General features: G+C 33.0%; 1 protein-coding gene across 1 annotated transcript in view; it reads right to left on the minus strand.

Annotated features, from left to right (window-relative positions):
* LOC145306827 (sugar transporter SWEET1-like) overlaps nt 1–6,222 on the minus strand; it is a 177,966-nt gene that overhangs the window by 142,837 nt on the left and 28,907 nt on the right. The gene's annotated exons all lie outside the window — the stretch shown is intronic.

Here is a 6,222-nt window from a genome sequence, read left to right on the forward strand (position 1 = left end):
GAACCGTATATTTTTTTCCTGTTCAATAGTTTTAACAACATTTATAGGGCATATATTTCAAAAAATTTCAATTTTTAAAAGCGAAGCTTTTCTATAATTAGAGTAGGTCCGTACGTCCGTACGTAACGGATAGCTTTTTTCGTTAAGTTAGGAAGTTTTGAAATGTCCTATTGATTTCAAACTGTAGTAGTTAGGTACGACTTAGAAAGTGTAGCAACTCTATAATCGTTACCAGAATTGAAGTACGTCCATTTAAAAAATATTGATTTTTAACTTTTTAACAACAATTTTTATGTGATATAATAATCCGATTGATCTGATTTTTGGAGTACCGATTCCTATTACAATAATGTACAATATTATTAGCAAGGCATCTCTATAATCAAGTCATAAAAATGTCAGTATGTCCGTAAACAGTATTCTGTATTTAAGAAGTTTTGCAACAAATTTACGTTTATTTTTGTAAATATATTTATATTGTAAATTCAGTTCTGACACTCTACAAGAGTTAATGTTCGTTTGTCCTTTCGTTTTTAGAGCTTCGTTTTTATGAATGTTGTCATCCTTGTGTACCACGTAGTTTTAAAAATATAGAGACTTGAAAATCATATTCTTGTGATATATGCAATATATATGTATGAATGTCTTATTTTCACAGCATGAAGATTAATTTAGTGATGTCTAATCCTTATACTAAAGTAACAGGATGTCTGTGTGTTTGTTTGTCTGTGTGTTTGTACCGAAGGATTTCGCTAACCGCTGAACCGATCGGGTTCTCCTTAACAGGGTAGCTTCTCATAGGTCCTGGGAAGGTTTATAACTATTTTCTTGGGGGGTGGGACACCCCCAACCCCCCCAAAAAATGAAAAATCCCCCCCCAACAATTTTTTTTTTTTTCATTTTTTTTTAACTAAAACTAAAAATGAGGGGAGGGAACCCCCCCCCAAAAAAAATTTTTCGCCCCCCCCCAAAATTTTTTTTTTTACTTTTTCTTTTAAAATATAAAATAAGAAATTTAATTATTAAATTCGACTCTCTCCTCCTCAAGTGCCCCTAGAGGCCTCTAGGGGCGTAGCCGCTAGTAGTTTAATATTGTAATACAAAATTATATATGTTTGATGATATACTTATTCTTGAAATCATTTATATGGAATGCACTTCATGCAACTATCCCTTTTATACAAAAAAATACAAATGCCTAAAAACCGTTTACATTGATTTTTGACAACATTTTTATATTATCTGAAAAATATATATATAAATTTTTTAAATTGCATTTTTGATCACAGAATTCTCTACACACAAAAAGTAGAATAGTTATTTATAGCATCGTATTATAGACAGCTTTCCGCGGATATTAAAATGAAGATTTATTTCAGTTTTGTATTAATTTATATGATTTTTATTTTAATCTTCGTGGAAAATAATCTTAATACGGTGCCATACATTTTTTTTTAAAGGCTGAGAACCGATTCTAATCCAGCGGATATTAATCTGTTTTGAAGCCATACTGGAAAAATACAAAATTTCAAAAAACTATAGGGCGATTCGTCGTATTTTTAAAATGGCTTTTTATAGGTTAGAATAGGTTAGGTTATATTGGGTCCCGCAGGGTTAGAGCCCCCCGCAGGGGCTAGAAATAGGAGAAAGGCTACTGTGAAAAATACGAAGAATCTCCCCATGAGGTGCGATGTTACGAAAGGGACTTTACCCAAAAAATGTAGCAGCTTCCAACATTAAACCCCATTCTGTGCTCGACAAAGAACTTTGAGGCCAGATTATTTGTTGGGTCAGCCGTTTTGCCGTATTGGCCAGAAAAGTTTTCCAAAATGTTAAAATTTTCGGCAGTTTCACGTATATGGCATATATATGGACCCCTGGGTTAAAGCACTCCGCCCCCCCCCCCCCCCCTTCAATTAAATTTAAAATAGGGGGTGGAGAGGTGATAGTTGGTCCAAAAATAGGTTTCAGTGAAACCACAAATAAAAAAAATTTAGATGACATAAAACAATAAAAAAGTAAATCTGAACCAAAATAAATAAAATAGAATTTTTAATAAAATTTAAAATAACAAACAAACAAAATATAAAATATATATAAAAAAAAAACAAATAAAATACATTAGGTAATATAATAGCTAGGGTTGGAAATCCGCCAAATTTTTGGGTCCATTTCGGATTCGGATATTTACAAAAATCTGCCCCCAAAAAAGCGGATTAATCCGTGGATTGCGGATTCTAGCCCCTACAGCGGCCATTTTCTAACCCTTACTTAACCTAACCTAAAATAAGGATGAAAAGCTACTTTGAAAATAAAGTGCTACAGAAGTCATAAAAATTAATAACAATCCGATTCCACAATTTCAAAAACGGATTGCGCATTCTGGGTCCAAAAATTGGGAAAATTGCGGGATTTCGGATTCAGATTGCCAACCCTAATAAAAGCACTGAAAATAATACAATCTTAATACTAAAACATGTTTTACAAAAATAATTTCTAATAATACAATCTCTGCTTTGTAATGGCATAAAAGTTATTAATCGCATCGTATTATAAACAGCTTTCCGCGGCTATAAAAATGTACAATTATAATATAAAAACCAGTTTTTATTAGCCCATAGATGCCGAAGGCACGAGCTTAAAAAAACTTGTTATAAACCTATGGTTTTACATTTTTATATTCGCTGAAAACTGGATATAATACGATGCTATACATAATTTTTCAGTATGGCTGTGAACCAGTTCTAATCCACCGGATATTAATCGGTTTCAAAGCGATACTGGAAAAAATATTAGTGATTTTCATCAAGTGCCCATGAAGCATTTTTAAATTGAAAATAAGGAGTGGGCTAGTTTTTTGCCTAACCCTTGCGGAACCTATATCTGCGTTTCCTTTCCTTCCTAGGCTACTCTGCGCCTTAACCTAACCTATCCTAAAGTTTTATACAAATGAAAAATTCCACCCACCTATTTTCAAATGATTTAAAATTAAGGGAGGGTTTTTTTTCTTAACAAGGCACTATAAGTAAAACCATTTGAGGTGGATTCTTTATAAAAAAAAATAGGGTCGCTACCTCGCAAAAATTGTTTATGTGAAAAATCTTTAAAAATCACATAAAAAATCAAATAAATTAAATAAAATCATAGAAGGGTTATTAATATAAGATAAAAAAAGTAAAAATATAAAAACAAAACAAAAAACGCTTATAAACAGCACAGCAAAAAAACAACTTTTTAAGGATATACTATAATTAAGAATATACAAAAATTAACATGTCTTTCATCGCCTTTTATGCAATAAATCATAAAAATTACAAAACCTTACAAGTAAATTATATGCCTACTGAATGCTCATTTCTACAGGGAATCTTTAAAAAAAATTCAGCCGCCTATCTTATATTATGGTCACTAAGAAAAATACATTTTCAATAGGGTTGGGCCTGATATCCGGTTTGGTCAGATATCCGGCCATTTTAAATAACCGGAATTATTGAAATTTTACGGATATGGGATATCCGACTGATTTCTAATGCCGGATTTCCGGTAATTTGCCGGATATCGAACGTTGGCCAGATACCCAGCCGGATACCGGATATCCGGCATTAGAAATCAGCCGGATATCCGATATCTGGTATCCGGACAGAATAGTATCTGGCCCAACTCTAATTTTCACTATAGTTGATTAGCAGGGCCTTTTCTGTTAAAGTAATGGATTTATTATTACGTGGATCTTGTGCCAGATTTCTATAATAAAGTGAACTCTGTAGCGTCTATACAAGCGTAATCAGAGAAACTAAAGGCACTTTTATATATCCTATTATATAAAGAAGTAAGCGTTTTTTGTCTGTCCCGAAGGATCTCGCTAACCAATGAACCGATATTGTTCACCTTTGCAACGAGGCTTCTCATAGGTCCTGGGAAGGTTTTAAACTATTTTTTTGAGGGGGTGTCTTCACCCCCCTACCCCCCCCCCCCAAAAAAAAAAAAATATTTTCCTTTTTGAAACTCAAATTTTAAATGGGATGAGGTCGACTTTAATCCCCTCCTACCTTTTAGTGCCCCTAGAGGCTTCTAGGAGTGTACCCGCTAGTTTTTATAAAAGCACAGAGGGGGAGGGGACACTGGACTGTAAATTACACTGGTACCCAAAGTTCTTCTTATTCGCAGTCTCAAAAACTTTGGATACATTTGTTGAGCTTTGATTGGTTGGTTCCAAACTTATGGTATTCTCATTTTCCAACTTTGCCCCTAGCCTCTAGGGGCTTTGCCTCGAGAGGTAATTAAAAATAAAAAATAAAATAAAGTACTACTGGTGCTGCCAGTAGTTTTATGTGAACTAACTTCCCCATAAAAAAAGTGACGGGGTATTTTTTTTTTTTTTTTTGGGTTGGTGGTGTCCCACTCCCCAAGAAAATAGCTTAAAACCACCACATGACCAATAGGTATATACCCTGAAGAGTAGAATCCGATCGGTTCCGTGGTTAGCGAGATCTTAAGGGACGGCCAGACATCAAGCTACTTTGTATTATAGATGATTTTAATCTACACAAGGGGTTATTTTGTTAATCACCATTGGATACAAACATCAATTTATCCTCCATTGTTTTATCCCTAAAGATCCTGGGTTCAAGGAATATTTGATTTTTTTATTACTTGTTCAATTTTAACTTTAAAAGAAGTCTTGAATCAAACGCTTTGCTTATATCACAAAATTCACTAAGAGAGAGGGGACAATGAGCTGTTTATTACACTAGTCCCCAAAGTTTTATAATAACGTTTTGTTATTCGTTGGCTTAACATTTTTGGGGACATAAGTTAATTTTGATTGGTTGGATAATTTAAGTGTTCCAACGTTTCAACCACTAATTTTATCAACAGAATGAATAACTTTGTGCATCATTATTGGGAATGTACTTAAATCTATCGGCCAGTGTCTTATCCCTTTAGATCTTTGTTCTCTTCAGCTGGCGACTCTAACAACGGTTCAACGATTTCAAATTCTTTGGCCACTTTTTTTTATTAATTTCTTATTTCATATTTTTAAAAGCGAAGCTTTTCTATAATTAGGGTCGGTCAAACGAATAGCTTTAATTTAGGCATGTTAGAATTGTCCTATCGATTTCAAACTTTGCATGATGATTCCTGTAGTAATAAGGTACGATTTAGAAAGCGTAGCAATTCTATAATCATTATCAGAATGTCTGTACGTCCATTTTAAATATGTTGATTTTTTTACTTTTTTAACAACAAGTTTTATGTGATCTAAATATCCAATTGATCTGAATTTTGATATATTGATTCCTGGGACAACAAAGTACAAAGTACTATAAGCGAGGCAACTCTATCAAGTCCTAAAAATATAAGTATGTCTATAAACATCATCCTGTATCAAGTAGGTTTTCAACAAATTTAATTGCAATTTTCCTTCGACTCTTATACATTTATATTCTGATTATTCAGTTATAACACTATACAAGTGTTAAAGTCCGTTTGTCCTACCGCATCAGTGCTTCACTTTTATGGATGTTGTCATCCTTGTTTGTTATCGCAGCTTGCTGGTCTATACATAGGGTATTCTGTACGTCCGTCGCTTTGTCTTCAATGGATTTATTATTACTTGGATGTTACACGAGATTATCATGAACTCGAATAAAGTGAAAATTGAAGCTGGCTAAAATAACAATATCTCCCATGATTCAACCTTTACCCTCCCTTCTACTTAATGAATGAATTGGCCAATGATGAACGACAATTTTTCCCCTTAATTAATATGCACGTATATTCTACTATTTGAGGGATAGGACATTGGAATGTAAATTACATTGATATCCAATTGTCTGAAATATGATGCTTGCATGATTTTACAGTATGGCTGACAACCAGTTCTAATCCAGCGGATATTAATCAATTTCAAAGCTATACTGGAACAGTTAATATTAATGTTTTATAAAAAAAAATGATCTAACAAAAATTAGAGAAATCTTCGAATTTCCGTAATAAAAAATTTTGGAAGATTTTTCTGCCTCAAAAAATTAATTATCGATCAGAGAGAAAATCTTTGAACTGAGAACAAATCCTCCGATGAAAAAAATCAAATAATGTTTACGATGATCTTTATAGTGCTCCGTTTAAAAATGTTGCTGTACCACTTATGAAGATATCATTGGCAAAATTAAAATTAAATAAAACAAAACAAAAAAAAGAGATTAGCTTTTGAATCAA

Source organism: Acartia tonsa, chromosome 15 (genome assembly GCF_053477335.1).
Source record: "Acartia tonsa isolate MP-2025a chromosome 15, ASM5347733v1, whole genome shotgun sequence".
Lineage (NCBI taxonomy): Eukaryota > Metazoa > Arthropoda > Copepoda > Calanoida > Acartiidae > Acartia > Acartia tonsa.